The sequence below is a fragment of the Sander lucioperca genome, chromosome 9, assembly GCF_008315115.2.
Source record: "Sander lucioperca isolate FBNREF2018 chromosome 9, SLUC_FBN_1.2, whole genome shotgun sequence".
Classification (NCBI taxonomy): Eukaryota; Metazoa; Chordata; class Actinopteri; order Perciformes; family Percidae; genus Sander; species Sander lucioperca.
The window spans coordinates 10,436,330-10,458,422 of NC_050181.1; positions in this window are offsets into that span (position 1 = coordinate 10,436,330).

Here is a 22,093-nt window from a genome sequence, read left to right on the forward strand (position 1 = left end):
GGCAGGTGGTTCTGATTTGCGAGGAACAGACCACGTTTATGTTCAGTTAATGGCAGTACACGTGTCGTCACGTCCAGTGGTGGGAACATGCTGGGTGAGTGATCTGGTTTTAGCACCGCTGAGGTTTGCCACCAATAAGAACACAATGTCCAATTATGGGATAAGTGGTAGTAAGTGGTCATCTTAAACCTGGATATCAGCAGTCTTTACCCAAAATATTTTTCTTATGGTGTTAAATTAAAGCAAGACTGTGTTACTTTTCAAAGAAAAAAGGTTCTCTTCTTACGTATGAAAAGTTCAATGCAAGCAATAAAACTCACCCGTGCTCAATTCAATACACTCAGCTTTTTTTAACTAATAGTTGGTCTGGTATGACTAGTAGCTTATGGTGGCTAATGTTAGGTAATGTTTGCAGTGTTTGCCACTGTGATGCTATGTTTTAGCATTTACCATTATCCTGTTAATGTCACAGTTAAGCAGAAGTTAGTCTTACGTACAATAACAATGTGACAACGTGAAAGGGGTTCGCTCGTAGTGATGAACTAACAGAGAATTATCACCCAAATCTGGAGCTCTATATTTCAGTTTAATGTTTAACTCTCCGACGTGCAACTTTAATGTTTTGGTTTACTCTCATCACTCTCACAGCATTTTTTAAAAACCAAACTGTATACTATACTACCTGCTCAGCACCAAACCACAAACAGACACAGTTAGCAACTAGCTGGTGAACATAATGGAGCTTTTAGCATTTAAAGAGCCAAATATCTCCCTCTGAAGTTGGTAGAGGCCAAACATAGCTAATAGATAATTACTATATTTGTTAGGTAGACACAAACATGACTCCAAATTAACCCTAATGTTGCTCCGTATCTTCTAGATATGTAAATAGGCAACTCTATGCTAACAAGCTCATGCTCATATTTAAAAGGTTATAATATGCCAATGCTGTGTTTAGAGCTTGTTTCCTCTGCCCCCAAGGACCCAAAAACTCTTATGAGGGATTCTCTGTATTTTATGATGTTCTATAATGTGTAAAACGTCTAATTAGTCTTAGGAGCCTGAAGTGAAGTAGATGTGCTTCATACTTTTATTCTGCGCCCAATTTTTTCTGTAACAGTACAACATGACTTTTGAAATGAAAACATCTCCCACCCACACGCAGATTGATTTCCAGACAAGGGGGAAACACAGCAGCTTGCTGTGTCAGGTGTTTTCAGTCATTGGTTTCAACACTGATCAAATGGCCACGCTGAAACCTTTAATGATCTTGGAGGTCCCCCACTGTTGGGTCATCTGCTTGGCTCCATATCACCTCCAGATTGGGCCCTACTGCTGGTCAGACGGTCCCACAATGGGGCCCTTTCCATCAACTTAGTATTTACTCATCCCTCTGGCTCACCCCTCGGCCTGCATGGGGTCTCTGTTCAGTCTGCCAGCCCTGCTGAGAGGGCTCTGTGGCCGAGAGAGCCATAATCCATCAGGCCTCCGTGTGTGTACGTGCTTCGCTCTTTTATGCTTTAGCTCTTGCTGAGGAGTCTTTGCTGAAGGAGCTAAATGGAGCCAAGCGTCTTGTTCAAACAGACTGAAGGAGCATGTTCTCTGTGTCTGAGGTTAGTGTGTTAATACAAGCTTGTGTGCAGGCGTGGGTGTATGAACATGCTGCTTGTGTGCATGTTTTATCACTTCAGACCTTTCCAGCCAGACAAATGAACTCCTTCTTGACCCCTTACCCATGAAAACATACTTATCCTGCCCACATGTTTTATTGGATCCCCTTTATCTACTTGCACTCACCCACACACACATGTTACAGCATAGCAAATACTAGACATTCATAAGCTTCATACATATCCATACTGTACATCTCTCTGTTATGTTCTCCCTTACCACCCACAGCGTCTGTCCTCCCTCCCAGTGCATGGTGATCGATGAGCTGAGCCCCGGTCTCTCTACAGCAGGGACCGTACTGAGGGGAAAAGACCCCTTAGCCCGTGTTCTTTCTGACTCCCAAAAACAGCTCCCACAGCCAACAAAAACACAGCACAAGGCATCTAAATGGCAACCCGTACGGCTGCTGCTGTTGTAGTGTGAAATGGTTCCCACGATGGAGCTCAAGACAGGAGAGCAGGATTCGATGGATGACACAACCCTGAAACTGAGAGACAAGGGTCAGAGTGAGGTGACGCAGACGATGTAATGATTTCTGTCATGACAGTTTGTATCTTGTTAAAGAAAAATAAGTACTTTTGCAACCCCGCATATTTCAAGAAAGTGATACAACCACCGCAGCCAAATAACCTCATTTGTGTTATTGTCCTGCAACATTAACATCCTCTGGGGTTTTGATCATGGGGGGGCTTCGTAAACCTTGAGGGGAACCACTGATATCTGACCATATTTAAGCTAAAAATGCATTGCTGGTTTGTTCATGGTTTGGACATTTCTTTCACGGCCTGCCTTCATTTCAGTCCAGTCTGCTTTTAGACAGGGGAAACAGGAAAAGAGTCACAGTGCTGCGGTTCATTCTTCAGGCCATATTCACTTGACCACACAAAGAGCCCATTTTGAGGGAGACATTTTATGTGTTGTGTGGCAGGCAGTGCAGGCGAAAAAGATTTACTGTGTCTGTGTCTATTCACGGGCGTTTTGGATGATGTTCATGCTCTTACTGGTAAAGGCCGGAGATGTATTACAGTTGGGAAATACTATCAGGTAGAGACATAGTTTTATTTTAACAGTTAAATCCACAACATATGAATATACAAGTATCTCTACAAGTATCTCTACAATTCTAAAGAGTGGTCCAATTCCTTAATATTCTATGATATAATAAGATTGTGTTTTACACTGTTAAAAGAAAGATCTGATGCCAACAACTTTAGCAAGTCATCATTATGGTCGTTATTATACTGTAGCAACATATTTTACAGATTGAGAAAAGGCTGTATATTAAGAAAGTGTGCTTTAAATGAGATGAAGGAAAAACATTTGATATAAAGATTTTGCTTGCTGCTTTTTTTAATATGTGGACAAGATTTTAATACTTTACATTTTTTAATTCTTTTGTGACCTGTTTTATAGAAGTATTAAGTAAAAAAGACATCTGTGTTTTTCATCTATTTATGAAAACATGTAGAGTTTTTTTTTTGATCAAAGCTTCATGTAAGTATAAATAGGTTACATTTCATACAATCCATCAATTGACTCAAGTGAAATCAAATATTGTTTATAGAGTTTAAGATTTTAAAAACATTTTGAAGGCATTATCAATCATATTTCAGTATTTCTTTCTTTCATTTTTAAATGTTATGTTTACTATTTATTAGTTAAATCACATCAAAAGTAAGGCCCTGACATCAAAGCAATTTTTCCACATCTTTTGATACAGGATCATTATTAGGATCAGTCTACAATATCTGCATTCTCTTCACTTAGAAATTTTGCAATTCAGTTTCAGTTAAGAGGACTTTTGATTCATGCAATCAATGTAAATGTAGCAAATACGATAATGTCATGAAAGAGCGAATTCAATCTCACATTTCAAAATAAAAAGTCACAAATAAAATGAGTAACATTTGAGTTTGAAAATTAAGTACAATTGTCAAGTTTTAGTTAAGTTTTTAATAAATTACACATGTATAACAGATTGATCCATGCATGAAGTTGTGTGTGTGTGTGTGTGTGTGTGTGTGTGTGTGTGTGTGTGTGGATAAGGTGGTTGGTGGAAGAGGAGGAAGTTGTACCACTGAGGTAGCACTCAGAGTGACTAACAATGGCCCACACATATCCTGTGGCTGTCAAAATCTTGAAGACCCTACACAAACACTTTGGAGCCAGTGCCCACAATTCCCCCTTTTCCCTTGGTGTTCCAGGTTTTGTTTTAGTTTGACTTTTTGTAGAAACTTGAAAGCTGTCTTTCATTTTGTTTTTTCAACTAAAAGCTGCATGGATTTTTTTTTAGAAACTTATTTATTGTTGTGTTTTCCTATTTTGGTATAGATATCTGAACTTAAAGGTTATTCTAAGCCTCAGTTGTGAAGCCTCTTTTTTTGTGAGGATTGCTCATTACTCACAGGAGTCTTTGCAGAATATAGTCCAGCAATCCATTTTAATGCAGACCCTTTTAGAAAGCTCTTAGTTGGTTACTCCTTATTAAAAGTACACAAGCGTAATTTGCTCGATCATGGGCCTTTCCGAGCCTCCCCCCTTCCCTTGATGTGCTGTCTCAGCAGACCCCCTCCCTCCTGTCTGAAAGGGAGAGGCCAGTGCAACCTGTGGGCCTGCAGATCTCACATCAGCACACATCAGCATGGGAAAAACACTGCTGATTGCCTCGGAGCGGGAACCCACTTTCCAAAAACTCAGCAGAAAGTGAGTGCAGAGTGGCTCGATGTTGAGGCTAATGTACAAACACCTGTATCCCGTCCCAGTCTTTTTTTCTCCAGCAGCCTGGATGTCTGCTCCCAAATAGTAGCCATTGAACACCTCATGTGCAACGTTTCCAAAACAGAAACCAATATCCCCTTTACTCCCTCATCATTCCACAATGACTCTTGCAGAGAATACAATGTCCTGCCAGTGAGGGTTTTGAGAAAACCCTTCAATAGCTGCATGCACTGCTTTGCCAATGCTGTTTGCTTTGAAGGGTCGTTGACAGACTAACCTAAGCAGAACTCCTTTTACTCCCCCAAATTGGACTAATGCTTTCTTACTTTAGCAAGAGCTTGCTGCCACTGAGTTCAGCAATGTAAAGGGGACCACCCATGCAAAAAAAGATGCCATGATGGAGCTTGCTGCGATTACTTTTGCGGTAGGTTGTAGTTTTGCGCAAAACACACCACATTATTGCTGACTCGGAAAAGGAGAACAGTGCAAGCTTTAACCAGCAGAGGGCAACGAAAGATCTGGAAAGAATCCCAGAACATTATTGTGCCAACATGACCTCCCTCTCGTTTTCTCAGAGTGTCAAAAATAACATCTCCCATTACATTCATGGCTATGGAGGAAATTTAAGTAGGATGGTATGAAAACCTCCTGCCAACCAGAGCTGAGACATAATGTAACGGTAGAATCTGCAAGAAGAAACTGTTCTTATTCAATGCCTGTGTAACTGAAAGGGTGCAACATTTTAAGTTTTCTCCGTTGTCACAGTAAGATTTCTTTTTCATAATGGTTTCATGGTTTAGGTTCTTCATGGAGGAGCCCTATAAGAGGTCACCTGGCCACACAATGCAACAGCATCCTTATATATTTTGAATGTCAAGGCCTGGCCACAGTTAATCATACCTTCACCCTTCTGCCTGGTCCACAACATAAAAAAATCCCCACCACTAAGCCACCATGAGCACCACTCCCCCACCCACTCTAGCATGTCTCTCCGTTGTTCCCATGGTGAGAGCCGTCCCCAGCCAATCCGAAGCGGCCGCCAGGACCTTGGTGGTCTGGAGTGTCTCCGAGGTGGCACGGCCGCAGGGCTGCAGAGAGTAAACAGGACACTGGGGGATGGAGAGATGGAGGAAGAGGGATGAGAATGTGGAGTCAGCAGCCTCTCCGCCCTGCCTGGGGAAGAGGAAAGTCTGTAAAGCCTGCAGATTCAGAGCTCACACAAACAGTGGACCGCACTGCGACTCAGCTTAGTGGATAAGGCTTTGGCCAGACAGAGGGGGTAGTCAAATAACTGCTGAATTAATTTTCTTGTGAGCACAAACTTAACTTTTTCACCAGAAGCCAATTAGAATGAGATATCTTATTAGAAAAAAAAACTATTTTTGTTTTTTTTAATTTGTGTGATTTCAGCTACAGAATTAGTACATCATTTATTTTGCTTCACCAAACGTGGTGGAATGTCACCAGGTACATTTACTCAAGTAGCCTACTGTTAAAGCACTTGTACTTTACTTGCTCCAACAAGTCCTCCAAACCATACGACGATATAGGTTGTTTGTCTCTTTGAGACTTACTTAAATTATTAAAATATTGCACTTTGCTTTTCAAATGAAGGTTTTCATACAAAACATGTGATGACCTTACTAAAATATGAATGCATGGATAGAAAGGTACACTAGACAATGGATGTTTTCACCCAGTGTTCATGTTACTTTTTTATATTAATGTTGGGTTAATGTTTACCCAGTTTATTTCTTTGGTTACTATCTCTAAGGGTTACTGATTGTTAAAGTGTCTTTTACAGTTTTGAGTGAAATATCTACATAGTACAACTAGTGTTTTGAATTTCTCACGCTACAGAGACTGTGCAGGTTACAGTGTGTGTAGTTACGTTAGTTAGTTAGTTTTCACCCCAGAGACCGGGGATCGTGTCCCGTGTGTGGAGTTTCATTACCCCGTTGTTGTTTTCCTAAACCCAACCGTGCTGTTGTTGTTGCGCGTCCCCCAGAGACCGGGGATCGTGTCCCGCGTGTGGAGTTTCATTTCCCCGTTGTTGTTTTCCTAAACCTAACCGTACCGTTGTTGTCGCCCGTCCTCCAGAGACCGCGGATCGTGGCCCGTGTGTGGCATTTCATTTCCCCTTTGTTGTTTTCCGAAACACAACTGTCCCGTTGTTGTCGCGTGTCCCCCAGAGACTGCGGATGGTGTCGCATGTGACGTTAACTTTGGCTGTTCTTCTTTTCCTAAACCCAACCTCTGTATAGATGCTTCCAATTACATGCTGACCACCACGAAATAAACGAGATTAACGTGTCTGTGTACACGAATCAATAGATTAAAAATAACGTGACCATTTCACGAACTGCCGTGAGACCGTGTTATTCAGCTATTGTTGCAGTTATCCAACAATGTACAGTTTGTGACTACCTGTAATGCACCATCTTACTACCAAGTAAAAAGTCGAACTCCACCTGGTGACTCGTGCTCTCTGATAGGAGCCCTGAAGTGGCTAATACACATCCAGCATTCACAGGGTTAAAATCCCAACAACTAGCACAACTTCCAAATCTTAGTTTGAGTAAATAACTATGGGTCAAGTTGAATAAAGTTAATTCTGCATTGTGTGCACTGTAAACCCAGGTTTAGTTTTAATCACTACTTATTATTTCATGTTTTGTTAATATTCATTACTAAATCACATTAGTTGTTTGTAATTATTAGCTTAACTATGCAGTGCACAGATCATAAGCAGAGATAACTAGGATGTTAAGTGTAAGTATGGGCAGGGTAGGGTCATTTGAATTATTCTAAGCTGAAGCATGGATGTAATGCTGTGTTCCAGGCAACCCGTAACCCGTGAACTCGTACCAGATCGTTGTACTCCCAGTTACAGTTTTTGAAGTCACACACACATAAACAACAAACCACCCCTCCTCCACACAGCTGCTAGTAGCCAAGGACAACACGGAGGATTTAAAAAACATAATGGACTTTTCAGAAGAGGTAATTATCTTTACTTGATTTTCTGCGCGCGAAAGTTGCCGGACGACACCAGTTTCTGAACATAGCCATACTGAGAAATACAGAGAGAGTTTTGTGGAGCTGATAGTCTTAATTAGCTTTGCACTGTATCAACTCATTTGGCTTGAATGTAACGGATGTTCATTGATATGAAAAAGTTACGCACTAAAGCTTTAACTTTAAACATGCTTATTTTAGACAACATGACTTCAGAAAAAAAATAATTCATATTTACTAATGATTTTTAGTAATGACTACTAATGTAAACTTGATTTGCCTACTGCCTCAACTTACTGCGCTGTTTTAACACAACTTGATCTGTTAAGTTTCACCTTGTGTAAAAACTTAGACGGTTTAACCAAATTTCTAGTAAAGTCAACTTATTCGGGATAACAGTGTGTGCTATTGACCCAAATTAGTCTTTTTTCTTTTTTTTTTGACCAACTAGTAAACAACATTTACTGTTTACAACAGTAAAATGCTGCTTACACATAAATGCATCTGTAATAATAATCCAATAATGTGATATTTAATACTACACTCACATGGGGCAATTTTCTGCATTGAGTATTTTCACTTTTAATACTTTAAGTACATGTAGCTAATAATACTTCTGTACTTTTACTAATTTCAGTGCAGCTTTTACTTGTAATGAATTTTTTTTCTTTTTTTTACAGTGTTACTTTTACTTAAATAAATCTGAATAATTCCTCAGAACCCAGACAATGGACAAGTTGAAGATGCTCTAAGTTGCAATTAAAGTATATACATAGAAGGCTGAGTTATCAAATAATTGGCAGTGGAAAAAAGACATCAAAATGTCTGCCAAATCGAGGTTTAAAGATAATTCATAAAGAAGTGTGGAATTCATTGGTGCCCAAGTCTTAAGGGACCGTGAAACGAGTAGCCAATATCCACATGTTATACACACCGCCTGTTTCCAATAATATTACCCTTGCGGGTGATGACAGGTTGAAAAGTGATTTACCTGAGCAGGCTTTTATTACAAATCTTTCTTGCACCATTCCCTCTGCTACTTAAGGAATCAGGCCCGCTTCATTGTGGAACTGAAACCCAGTACTAAATACCATAGATGGCTTCCAACTGTTTTTGACTCTCATGATAAAGACAGATGAGGTGAGATCGCATGGAGGATTTGCAACTGGCACTGTCACTGCAAGATGATTTACTTTTTTTGTGGGTAGGATGGAAGTTAAAGTTTAATTTCTTGCAAACATTCTCATTTGATAAAAGTTCTCCAAAAGGTATACAACAAATCAAATCAACAGGAAAAGTGAAAAAAGAAAATACAAATCTGCAGTTGGCATTGTAGCTAACCATGACAGCAAACTGTGTCTTCTCAATTGAAATGTCCTCTGAGAAACTATTTTTTCCACCAGTGGCTTTTTCATTATTTTCTTTTAGAATCCACATCCAAAGCAGTGTACTTAGTCCATGTTTTCATAGATTCAGAACCAGTCATCTGGGTTTTGTCTCCCTATTTAATGTGCCAAGGGGGAAGGCAGAGATGGAGGCTGTCCTACCAGGAAATATAGGTATCTAATAGATCTACTCCCCACTCGTATTTTGACAGCAATGGCAGGTCTGGTGAACTAATGGCATACTTCTCTTTCTGCCAGGGGGGAGAAATACACCGCCACAGGGGAAGCCACAATCCTAATAGGCAGCTGGAAAAAGAGAGGCAGACATAAACTACTGCCCTGGCCGCTCTGAGAAGAAGACTCTCTGAATAACGTATACTGAATTAGGACAGACTTTTATATGATTCATTTTATGTGAGAGGTTAAAACGGGGCAAAATATCCACAGATAATCTGAATTCGATCGTATTTCACCGAGACATGTGCTTCCCCTTTCCTGGATTACTGAGGCATGTAATAAAACACACACTGTTTGAGTTGCTTCCTCTGAACCCTAGAGCCCATAGAAATGGTGTTTAAGGTGATGTGAATGCTTATGAATTTCAGGGAGAGAAAAAGACTAAAAGACTGGTGGATTACAGAACCTGCCCTGCTGATAAAGTTAAAAAATAATATTGGCATGAAACCATCTTTACATTATTTAAATAAAGCTATATTTTTAATAGAGGTATATTTTGTAGCAATTAAGATGAAAAAAAGATTTTCTAAACTATATTCTATATATAAATAAGAATGCCTTACAGAAATTAAAGGCTGCAAAAACTGGACAACCATTCTGCAGTGCTCATAGACTGCAGTAGTTTTCCAAAAATAAAATATGGGTCATTAGATCTCCAGGGATTCTTATGTGTAACTTAAACCCTTTCACTTTTTAGAATTACAAGGAACAGTTCATATAGAGGACTTTAATAAACACAATAGAAGCATAATTAAAAACAGGATACAGACAATTCATTTGATGAAACAAAGCCTTGGTGTAGAGCCACATGGATGATTAGAGGGGTTACTGCTAGGTGACTCAAAAAATACGGAGATTAGAAATACAATCAAATTATTAACAGACATACATTTTGAACAAAATGACAAAATAGTTAAGGGTCATTCTTTTTTCAAAAATATGATATCTTGTTTGTAATAATTACTTAACATTTAACTGCTGTTACAGTATATGAACATGTGGAATTCAGGTGTCTTGCATACAGAGGTAGTTTTTGATAATTAATGGTCTCTGCAGTATTTGGGGAGACAAAAAAAAGAAAAGAAAAAGCAGCTGTGTTTCATAAGAGAAAGACCAGAATTTAAAGCATGCTTGATTTGAGAGCCCATGAATTACTTTTCTCTAGTGTGTGTGTGTGTGGCCTTCATTCCGGCCTCTCGTGTGCTGGAGCGCAGAGCATGAAATGGCTCTAAATTGGCTGTGTTTGCCCTCAGAGGAGCGCTCTTTTGAGATCATATCCTAATCCCTCAGAGAGGCGGTCCACAGGGTCGCTGCTTATTCAATTAGTCCCAAGCCATGGCTCTAAACATGGTAGGGCAAGCAAGAGTGTGAGAAAGTGTGGAGATAGAGAATGGTGGTCTGTGTGTGTATGTGGGAGGTGATGGTGTTTATATGAAATATTAGGACACTCATTCTTTTATTTTGCAGGACTGTTGAAGCAGGAATCATATGAGACAAGTTGATGAAAGACTAAAAATATTTTGTGATATGAAGTTGTTGCTAAGTGTAGTTGAGGTCTCCCGCCAGAGGGTGGCGCCTATATGACATCTCATAAGTAGGTGTTAATAACTTTGGGAGTTTGATAAAAGGGGCATGAGATTCCAGAGGGGTCATCACTAAGCCTGAAGCCCAAACTGCACACAATGAGGCGGCTGTTACCTGAAGCCCTAGTCATCAGCTTTAGACTTCTATTCCCTGCAAAGTCATCAAGTTCTTCCTCTTCTATCATAAAAGCTGCATCATTAGTTTTTTTTTCTTCATTTATTACATTCATAAGGGAAACTTGATGTGTGTAGCAGGGACATATGCAGCCAAATATTACACATCTGTGGTAGAAGTCATGCTTTTGATAGACTGCGATTGTTTTGAATGAATCTAGTAAGTTTTAATCAATGGATCAAATAATATATAAAAACCCAAAGACAAAACAAGTAATTTACATGTATTAATTATATTCTAACAACAGTTTCTGTAGGATAATCAAGCATCCATATGCATAAACATGTAAAAGAAACACCACCGTTGTTTCTATAGCCTTTGTGTGCAGTGACAACCTGTAGAGTGGTTCCGACCATATTAAATGTAATAGACTAACAACATAATGTGATGAGAAATACTATAAAAAAGTTAGACAAATATTTTACTACAGTTGTCCACATGTAGTTCAGAGCCTTAGTGAGCTACTGGCAGTCATCATGACCAAAAGAAACTTCTCTCTATGTACAATTTGACTTAACTTTACTTTTGTAATTTTGTCCATCATTCAAAAGGGTGATAAAAACATTTTATGTTACTACACATGAATAACCATACAATAAAACAATACTATGAACCATTTCTTTGGAAATGGAAATAATGGTGAGCGTTACAATTGCTAAGTGCTTCAATTTAATTGACAATTAAATTGTAATGTGTTACCAAACCTACTTTAAGCAATGTTTCCATTGTCTGTTGCATTTCAGAGAGAATGAGAGAATGAATGGATCAACTTATCTATCATGGCGTGGAATATTTGGGTATGTTAAGCTTTATTTTCACTTCAAAATAAGTGATTTAAATAACTGCAATCACTTCACTTTTTAAGAAATAATCCCTCAACTGATCGCTCACTCTGTTGTAAAGCTTTCCTGTATATCAGTTAGGATGCTGTACAAAATATTACTGCTGATATATCAGCAGGAAGACCCGAGATCTAAAAAACTTTTCTTGTGTCTCACACTACTACCTATACTGTCATGACTGATACAAATGTTTGAAGCTTTTTGCCAACTGAGGATGCACTGGATCCTGGGTGGTGAGTTGGCTGATGAAATGAAGCCGAGTCACAGTTGAAACAGAAGCCAAGAACAGTTAAAACAGCTGGTTTAAAACAGTTGAGAAAATGAACACCTGTTAGCCTTATTCATGGTGTGTCATCAAACAACTGTAAAGACAACAACCTCTTGACAACTAGGGAGGAATCTTGGCCAGAAGAATGAATGTGGAATTGGCATTTGATAATCATCTATAAACAAATAAGCAGAGAGGAAAAGAGCCTGCAGACCTGAATTGCAAAAGAAAAACATTTATTGTTGCATGAAGAATAAAGTTGCGCATATGGGACCTCAAATACAATATTGGCCTATTTGTGTATACTTGAACAAAAGGTGCAAATGTAAAGGAAAGCATCTCATTCAGAGTAAAATCTGGGAAAAAATGACTTTAAATGTTCCTATAAATGTCTCTTATTTCTCGCTTCTTGATTTGATTTTCAGGGCACTGCCTCCCCCTTTGTCTGCAGGGAAAAAAGAGGAATATTTCTGTGTTACGGTGAGCTGATAGACAGTGACACTTAGACTAAACAAGGTAGAGGTGATGACAGGAGCTGTGGAATCCAAGCGTGGAGAGCACACCCCTGCCAACACTGCTTGTCACTCTGGAGGTCTATTGGCTGTGACATTAGGTGCCACGTGTACCGCTACGTACAGTACATCCACCTTGTGCCCACTATCTTGCTTGTATCAGTTTGCACCACTTCTAGCAGACATTCAACCACCATATTTAATTAGAATTAAATAGAAGTGTTTATGCTTTCCAGTTATTTCTTTCTCATGAAACCTTCAGTCGGTTCTTCTTATCTTGACTACATTTATGAAGATAAACTAGACGTTAGTCATGCTTTGTTTTGTCTTTTGGTATTAAAGCAATCAGGGTATAGCCACTGTGGGAGCTATAGGCAACACTATCTCCTAGAGAGACATTCATATACAACTAATTTGCAACAGCAAATATGTTTTGACAAAACGTAATGCTGCCCAGAATGCATTTGGGTTATCAACATGAGGAAACGCTAACAATTAACATATCTGCACCGTCGCAGATACTGAATGGTATCACTGGCATCCATCATCTTTCCCTAACCTAGTCGTTGCCTAAAGCTAACCAAACGCCAGGCTCATGATGATCTGGTTTTTGGTGTCAAAGTCCTGCTCATTGTATGATCACTGTCCACCTCAAATTCCTCCGACCTTTGTACATACAAAAACGAAGCACTTCCTCGGCTGGAGAAATGCTGCTTGTGAACACATCAAGGCAGAAATTACATTTCTCAACAAAATGTTATTGGCAAATTTGTGGTATATAAATGTAATTTCTAGGCGTTAGAGTTCAGCCAGGACAGAGCATTTCAGGGCCACAATTTGACCCTGAAAGAGCAGGAGACGGCCTCTAACACGCTTAATCTATGCAGTTTGGAAGATACAGTACAGAACATACACGTTGACAGTGGAAATGTGGATTGTGTAGCAGGATTGGTTTGACAAGTTTCTATGGACGTTTTTATAGTTTTCTCCTGCCATGAAACATGTTACTATTGGAATCTGACATTCTACAGCATGCAGACCCTATCGTTCTCACAAGATACATTTTGGTGGAATATCACTATAAAAACTCACTGCTCATTCTCAATTATTTTATTTTTCTGACATATATAGCAAGTGTGTGTTTCCAAACGTTTTCTATTTTTAATAACTTCATGTGCCTTGAAAAGCAAGCACATTATAACTCAAATCTTTATGTTGCATTAACCTGACTTGAGGCTGGGGCTCAGTACTTTCTTTGGCAAACCATTGCAGTGTGCAGGCACATTTTTTTCAACCCAGCTGAATAAAAGACGAAACCTCATTCAGACGAGGTACAAATGAGTGTGGTACAACAGAGCCAACCGAGAGTTCTCCGTGCTGCGGTGGGGGCCGACCTGCAGCCAACCAGTCTTTCAGCGAGCCAGCCTCTGTCAGACCAGGCAGTCCAGAGTGCATAGCTTACCGGAAACCAGGGCAGTTTGATTGAGTTCCTGTTATTGACTGCTTTTTTTGTGGAGAGCAGATTTCTGCCAGGTTAATTTTTTCCTCTGCCAGCTGTCAGAACACAGACTGTGCAGAGCCGCACACCCAAGCACTCAAGGCCCCACCAATGCTTTCAACTCCAAATAGTCATTTGTCATCCAATGGTAACCATGCAATATTTGATAAGCAATTAAATGTCTGAATGTTCCTTTTTCTCCATAGATTGTGTTAAAGGATATTTGTCTGCATGCTATGTCCTACTGTGGCTTCTGTGTACTCTGGAGCAGGAAACCCATAGCGTTCCTCAGACAGTAAATCAGCCTGGGGATTGGGATGCTCCCGTTCAGAAGAGGGCTAACTATGTGGGATGGAAGCAGTGGAGGTTAGGCGGTGAGAGGTAATGCATTGTTTGGCCCCTGTCCCAGCCCATATGAGGCCAGTGCTGGCTGGAAACCCTGAAAGATGTGTTTGTTGTACAATAAGTTGTAGCACCATTGCCATCTGGGTAAAGACCTTCGGTCAGCGCTGCACAGACGTGTGTGTGGTTCTCCGTGCCAGAAATAATAATAATAAAACAAAGAGGCCCATTCATTCCTCCTCCCCCAAGTTGAATTTACCACAGTAATGATATTAGAGGTTCAGAGAGGATTAGCAAAGTATCAGACTTTTTTTCTTTTAATGTCATCCACCATCCTTAAATCCATTTGAAAAGGGACCCGGTGGATAGAAATGAAACATGCATCATATCTTTAACAGCTGCTCAAGCAGTGTGGTGTGACATTTGTGTCACTCTTGAAAGCAGTGTCTTATCATCTTAACAAATCTGTTCTGAAAAATGAGTTAGCCTATACTAAGGTCAAGTGAGGTAGTAGATTTCTAAATGGCATTGGTCGTTTTTAAAATTAAGTTAACTAAACAAGCCCCTCTACACTTACATTTATACCCTGAAACAATGTGATAGTCCATCTTTCCTTACTGTCTTCTAAAGGCGAGTTACACCATTATTCCACAGATTTCTGGTGTTCATATTATACAGTATGTCTAGACAAACAACCCCCTTCCTCTCTCCTTCTTCTTCACCCATATCCACATCCTCTTCCGGCTGCCGTCTGTAGTGAGTGAAGCACGATATGAACAATGCTGTCAACTGCTGAGATCTCAGGTGGGTACGAGGAGGATTGTGAGGTGTTACTCTCTGGTTCTGTGTCCACAAAGCACCTTTAATTCGCTATAATTTACGTTCCAACATTTTATTTGAGTAAACAAATGTGAAGTGCAAAATGTATGGAGAGAAACTAAAGTTTTACAAAGTGAGTATTAAATGATGCAGAGGTGATTTACAATTAAATATACACATAAATATCTTTTTTTATGGCCAGAAGATCAATGTAATATCATCATTATTGCATTACAACATGACATAAAAGGGGCTTCTACTGATTTCATATTGATTTGGCGGCACTACCAAGCCACCTGTCAGCAAACACAGCAATCCATTAAGAGCTACCCAGTGGTGCTGATTGCTTTGCCCCTGACCCCAGCTGCTTGTTTACTCAGGGCATGGTTGCCAGTAGGGGGACATTGGGGGTGGAGAGGAATAATTTGAATTCCATAGAGTGGAGTTGTGGTGAGGGGTGCAGGTCCCACCACCCTCTATCCCCTCCACCCATACTCACACAAACACCCAGTCAGTCTCTGTGTGATGGGCTGAAGTAAGGCTCCTGACACACCGCCGGCCCACTGCCTGCCTGCCTGCCTGCCTGCCTGCCTGCCTGCCTGGGTAGAGCGAGGACGTGTTGATACAGCTGGGGTAGGCAGAGGTGCCGAGAAGTCAAGTGACTTGACCGGGGTCAAAGCACCTTTCTCAACCACACACACACACACACACACACACACACACACACACACACACACACACACACACACACACACACACACACACACACACAGACACACACACACACACACACGATCACATATTCACACAGATACACACACTAGTCTTTATCATCTTTCTTTGCAGGGACTGCCTTCAATTTCTCCTCAGACAAGGTTTATTGTTTGCGCTGCTTCAGCTTTCTCAGGAATGTTTATGAAACACCCTCAGATTGCCTGTTCTTCCTTCCTCTGTGGATTATACCACCTTTCAACATGGGCACACTTTTACAGTAAGTCTACCTCAGCTCTCACCTTTCTTGTTTCTGTAGTTGACTTAATCTTTGTGAGAGCCAAGACCAGCTCAGGAAGGCGAATAGACCACAAAGGAAGCCAACATCCTTCTCACTGCTGGAACTTTTTTAATGTTTTGCTTCAATCGTCGACCAGTACGAGGTGCATTGTATGGTGAGCCACAACCTTATCATCAATAAGTGCATGTTTCTCGACTGCTGGTGCAATATTATTGCTTCCTTCTGCCTCTAATCTTTTCCAACATATTTATTATGGGTTTGAATGAAGAGGTTTATATGCTAAGCTGTCTTTTTCTTTCCAGTGGTGCTCTGGAAGAAGGGATAATATTTCAGACAACTCCCAGAGCGCCGCAGCACCAGCTGGGTTCTGTACCCTGCCCAGGTCTCCATCTCTATCTGTCTGAGGTAGTGTTAGACTGACCGCCCTTCACTGTTCTGACAGGGCAGGAGCATGTTTCCACCTCATGAGTCAGCCCACGGAGGCCCAGGTGTTTTTAATCCAAACTCCGAACAGTCCCTGAAGAAGATTGATGAGCCTTGTTATATATGTCCAGACAAATAGTACCTACTCTCAGCCATGCCAGACAACACACACACACACACACACACACACACACACACACACACACACACACACACACACACACACACACACACACACACACACACACACACTCTCTCTCTCTGGGTTGTAATAGGTGTGCTTTTGAGTGAATTATGTTGATTGAGTGAGAGAGTGAGTGAAGGGTTGTATGTAAACATGTATCTGCAGGAGTGTGTGTGTGAGGGTGTCAGTGCGGGACAAAAATAAGTTTTACCCAACTGGAACGAATCAGAGTCCTCTTCTCAGGTCAAATTTAATCTAAAATCCAAAAGAAAGAAAGAAAGAGAAACTGCAGACTTTTATTTTTTTTTAAATATATTATCCTGTGGTAAATTGTTGTGAAGAAGTTGCAGTACAAAGTAGAAAAGAGTGCCAATTTTTTGAGAGTGCAAATAAAAAAATTATAAACAATAAAGATGATCAATAAGGTGTAAAAACCAAATGAACACAATGCCAGAAATATAAACGGGATAACGGTAAGGATTGACAAAATTGTGAAATGAAATAAATGCTTACCATATTCACAACCATAGTTTAGCATGTTAGCATGCTAACATGTGCTGCTCCACACAGGGTTAAAAGGGTCACACTACCATGCCAGGGAACCCTATTGTCTAATAGTTTTTACTCATTTTTTTTTTTTTTTCTCGCTGGGCTGCTGTTTTTGATCATCTATCCCATCTGTGACACAGCACGACTGACTTTGTATAAGAGGGAAGTGCTGGCACCAGGCGCTGGCACCAGGCGCTGGGCACCGCAGGGCCTCTGCTCTTATCAGCAACCAGGTCATAAGGCAGACTGGCGGGGCATATAGGCAGGGACACAGTGGGACAGGAGCAGGCAGACAGAGTGGGAGAGGGAAGGGGGAGGGAGAGGGGATTGTGGGACTACTCCATACCCACCGGTGTGGGTTTGTTCTCCCGGGGGACCCCTGCTGTGCTGGACAGGCATGCAGAGGGCAGATAACCATGCCAGAGGATGAATAGATGTGAGAACAAAATGAAGGGAGAATAACAACACAGGGTAGTAATATCTACTCAACATGCTGAAAAAAAGTGGTTTGCTCATTGTTTTTTTGGACTAGTTGTGTTTTGACGGTGACGCCTTGTTTAAAACATGTCTATCAACTCTTCAGTATGAGAGCCCATTTCTTTAAAAACAACAATGCAACTATAAACATTTAGGACTTAAACTGCACACACTTTTGTATTTTGCACAAAAAAACAAAACAAATGCACTTGCGAGTTTGTATGTAAATGGCTTACTCTCGGGTGTTTGCTGCGGCTTACATATTTTACTGGCACAACCTGGTTCTCTTCTGGTCTCACTCTTTATTTTCTAGCCTTTTCTTTGAGTGCCTGCAATTCCTCAGGTTGCTGCTATGGAGGACAGGCCCACAGGGAGTCACCACTGTAATGCTAAACTGAGCCGTTTACCACCTACCTCTGGTGCCAGCAGGCCTGCCTCGCTAAGAAACACACTCTCCAAAATATCCTTTCCAGAGTTCAGCTTACTGCGCTACTTAAATGCACTAGCCAACGTATTCAATTAGAGCTTTGTTAGAAGCTATTTGAGCGGCAATTAGCTTGATTGTCTGAATGGTGATTTATGGAGCCGGGAGTAGGAGTTTCCCTCTGCTAGCTCTCCTACATGTCTGGTGAATATCTGCAGTTATTTGGTAGATGATTTACATACAGAACAATGACAAGCAGGTGTGGAAAATAACTGATGTGGTGAGTGGACAAGAAGGGAAAGTGGATGGAAATTATGGAAAAAATAGAGATTGTAGAAAAGAGACAATGGTGGGAGCAAAAAAGCAAGCAAGAATGCAGGCTAAGTGGGATGATATGGACAGAGAGATATCTAAACGGAAAACTAAGCAGACGGCACGTACATTTTGATCTGAGGGTGAGTTCAATAGAAAAATAAGTCAGAGAGAAAGGAAAAGAGGAAGGGAAAGTGTTAATATGCGATGATCCTAGCTCACTTCGATGACCTGTTGGAAGAGCTCCTCTCTGAGGGACTGGAGCAGAGGGGCCAGAGCACCACAGCTTCCTCCTCAGGATGTCAGTAAGGAAGGGCCACGCCATGTTTGTCTGGGCTGCTGGCTACTTCTTATCACAATCGCTCTCTCTTCCTTTTTTCTCCCCTCTCCCTCAATATCATACTATATATCTGTTTTCTATCTGGCCAAAATCTTGAAACAATATTATTTCCTCTCAGAGAGGGAGAAATAATGTTTTTTATTCTTCAATTTTTATTTCTGATAGCAACCCTGACAACAAAATCATTTTTATAGTATACCACCTGAAATAACCCTCTTTCTACCGAAATACAGTTATGTCAATATGAACATGAACTATTAAGCAATATGTCTAAAGAAGTTCAACCACCAAGATTTGAGATGTATGTATCTTTGAATATTGTAGTGGCCAGATTGAGCTAGTTGTTGGATTTTTCCACTGCATTGTCTAGCGTTTAATGAAAATTGGTTGTCAAAAAAGAAAAAGGTAGTAAGTACACCTTGTATGAAGATTATCTTATCAAACATTGTCAAACTTCCATCTTGATCACAGTTTGACATAGATAAAAATCAATGGGTCCATCCTGTTCTATATATATATATATATATAGACATATTTATTTATTTATTTTTTTTTTTTCAAATGTTATATGCAGTACTTTATACTAAATACCTACTTTTGTAAATATCTATTTTTAAAAACATTAACAAGAATGGAATGACTATGCTACTTTTAAAATTCATATAAACATTAATTCAAAATGTGCAAATTACTAAACCAACAATAAACAATTACCCACCCTGACCATTGCTATATGATTTATGTCAGATTCAAAATCAATGCATGTTTTCTATCACTATACATTCAAAGTAACCACAACTATTAAAGTTCTCAGGTAATTTTTTCCATTCTCCGAGCAATATGCTGCCGATACATGACCGGGTGACACCTGTGTTAGACCAAATTGTGCTGTGGAGGTCTGTGACTGGGAAACAATTCAGTCAAGTGCAGTCAAGTGCATGTGTCACTTTGGTACCTAGTAATGAATCACCTGGTATGGACCCCTGCAGTCACCAGGATATTGGCTCTATATATATATTTGTTATTCCAGGGGCTTAAGGTCAGCAAAAAAGAGGGTTGTGTACTCTCAGATACACTAAACTTGAACTGACTTCATTTAATTTCCCCTCTTCACAATATAGTGTTAGATAAAAACACTACAGTCATTGCAAATAATACTCTGACCTCACATGTACCCAGGCCGTGTCCGGCACACCTCCTCCATGCCTCCTCCTGGTCTCTTTATCAGTCGGCAAACAAGTGAAAATGAGCGTCTGCCCCTCGTTGTATGGAATTCCAGCCATTCCCCCCACATCCCATTTTCCTGCCTGCTAATGTAATCGGAGGGAAACAGAGTCAGCTTCCCAATGCCACAACCTCCAGATAAGACCCATTTATCACATGTCATTCCTCTGTGGCTCGCACCGCTCCAGCCCGACCAGATTGAGGCCCAGACCCTGTCAAATCACGGAACCTGTCTCCAGAGGGATAGGGTGTATTGATGTCTGGCTGAGGTCTGGTTTTTGGCTCATATGAAATGGAAGGAATGATAGCGAGACACATCTCAGTCATTAGCTGTGCTTTTACTCTGAAAATTTCAGTTGGCACGTTCAATGTTTGAGGGTCATTTTGTATCTAATTTGTTTAGGAAATGAATGCAGAAAGAGTACCGGTTTGGCAGGGTTGGCAGTTGGGGCCTAGGAACTTAAAGTGAAGAGTGAGACCTTTAAGTAACATAGTTTTGAAAATGTCGATCTAGCATTTACAGCATTGACACATTAAGCAGTACAAATTAAAATGACTCATGTATATGTTGGTATGGGGCTGTTCAGCATTCAGACATTAAGTAAGTGCTTCTCTGAAAGGACCAGTGTCTCACCTTTAATCTCATCAGAGGTGCATGTTGATTACAAATGATGGGACTTTCCTGTGTATTTGTCAAATGTGTCAGGGGAAAACATGATGACATTTGCCTGAAGATCAGTCTGCCCTCTCTACTCGCTGATGGTGTGGCAAGGTGCCAGAAGTCTCTCACTCAGCACACTCATCACACACACACACACACACACACACACACACACACACACACACAAACACACACACACACACACACACACACGCGCAGGGTCAAAAACAGGAGTTTTAGGTCAGAGCCTGCTTCTTACCACGCTTGATTGAATCAAACAAGGTTCAGTGTTGTTAAATGTTGTGGCAAGCCCTAATCCTCTCACCTCTTTGGTTCCAGGACAGGAGAGCTTTAGTATGCTCGCTGTCTGTAAAGGTGGACTACATTAGTGCCGGTCTTGGCTGAAAAGACTGCTTGTATTTCAGGAGGCAGTCCTGGGTCTTTTTCCTCAATGCATGGAAATTCTTAAAACACTGGCATGACTTCAGGAAAACATTACCTGTGGCAGTGTTTGTGGTGAAGAGGGCATAGTGTACCAGCCTTCAGTGGCCACTGGGCCTGCAGGGAAGCCTGACAGAGTTACTCACTTAGGCTTTCCATGTGCGCCCACATCAGGCGCACTACTTGGCCAGCAGGAGATCCAAATTGCCTGTGGCGGTTCTGCTGGAAATAGAACCTACAGTCTTCTGAAATGCCTGTCATGTCTACACAGACCAGAACTCAACCCCTGGATGGAATAATAACCACACATGTGACACTAAACATGTCAATCATTAGGGTTTGTGACTTCAGCATGATTTTTTGGCATTGTGTGTGCCAGACAGGATACATACTACAGTCAGCGGTAGGTTGAATACTGCAAAAACTACAGTTTTTTACAATTTAGGTTTTGTGGAGCCAGGGTTCAATCCATAGGTTCAATCAGTTACAATAACATAGTTTTACTAAGACAGAGGATACAATATCTAATTCCAGCTGATTTTAAATAAGCATTGCTTTAAAACAGTAATTACTTCATTTGTCAATTTCTTCGTCTTTCACAATCTAATTTCTTTTATTTGTTGACAAAAAAATTAATACATTTAGTTTTTGCTTTTCAATGTATTAGTCTTGTTTTTGTCTTGAAAATATGTTAAATGTATTTCCTCAATGTTTTTGTTGAAGAAATTAACACGGCTTGAATAATTTATTTTAAAGATTTCAATATTACACAGCCTGACTAAGAACGTGTTGATTGTGAAAATGAAAGTCCAGTGACTGCATAACAGACTAAGAGAGGCTGTCGTGCAAAAACTCCTAAACTGCACTCAGTTACGTTTTGAGGGAAACACATTTTCATCTGGAATAGGTTTGTTTCAACACTTCATCGTACCAGCGACAGGTGCACGTTGTGAAACAGTCGCAGTTTAACTGGTTACA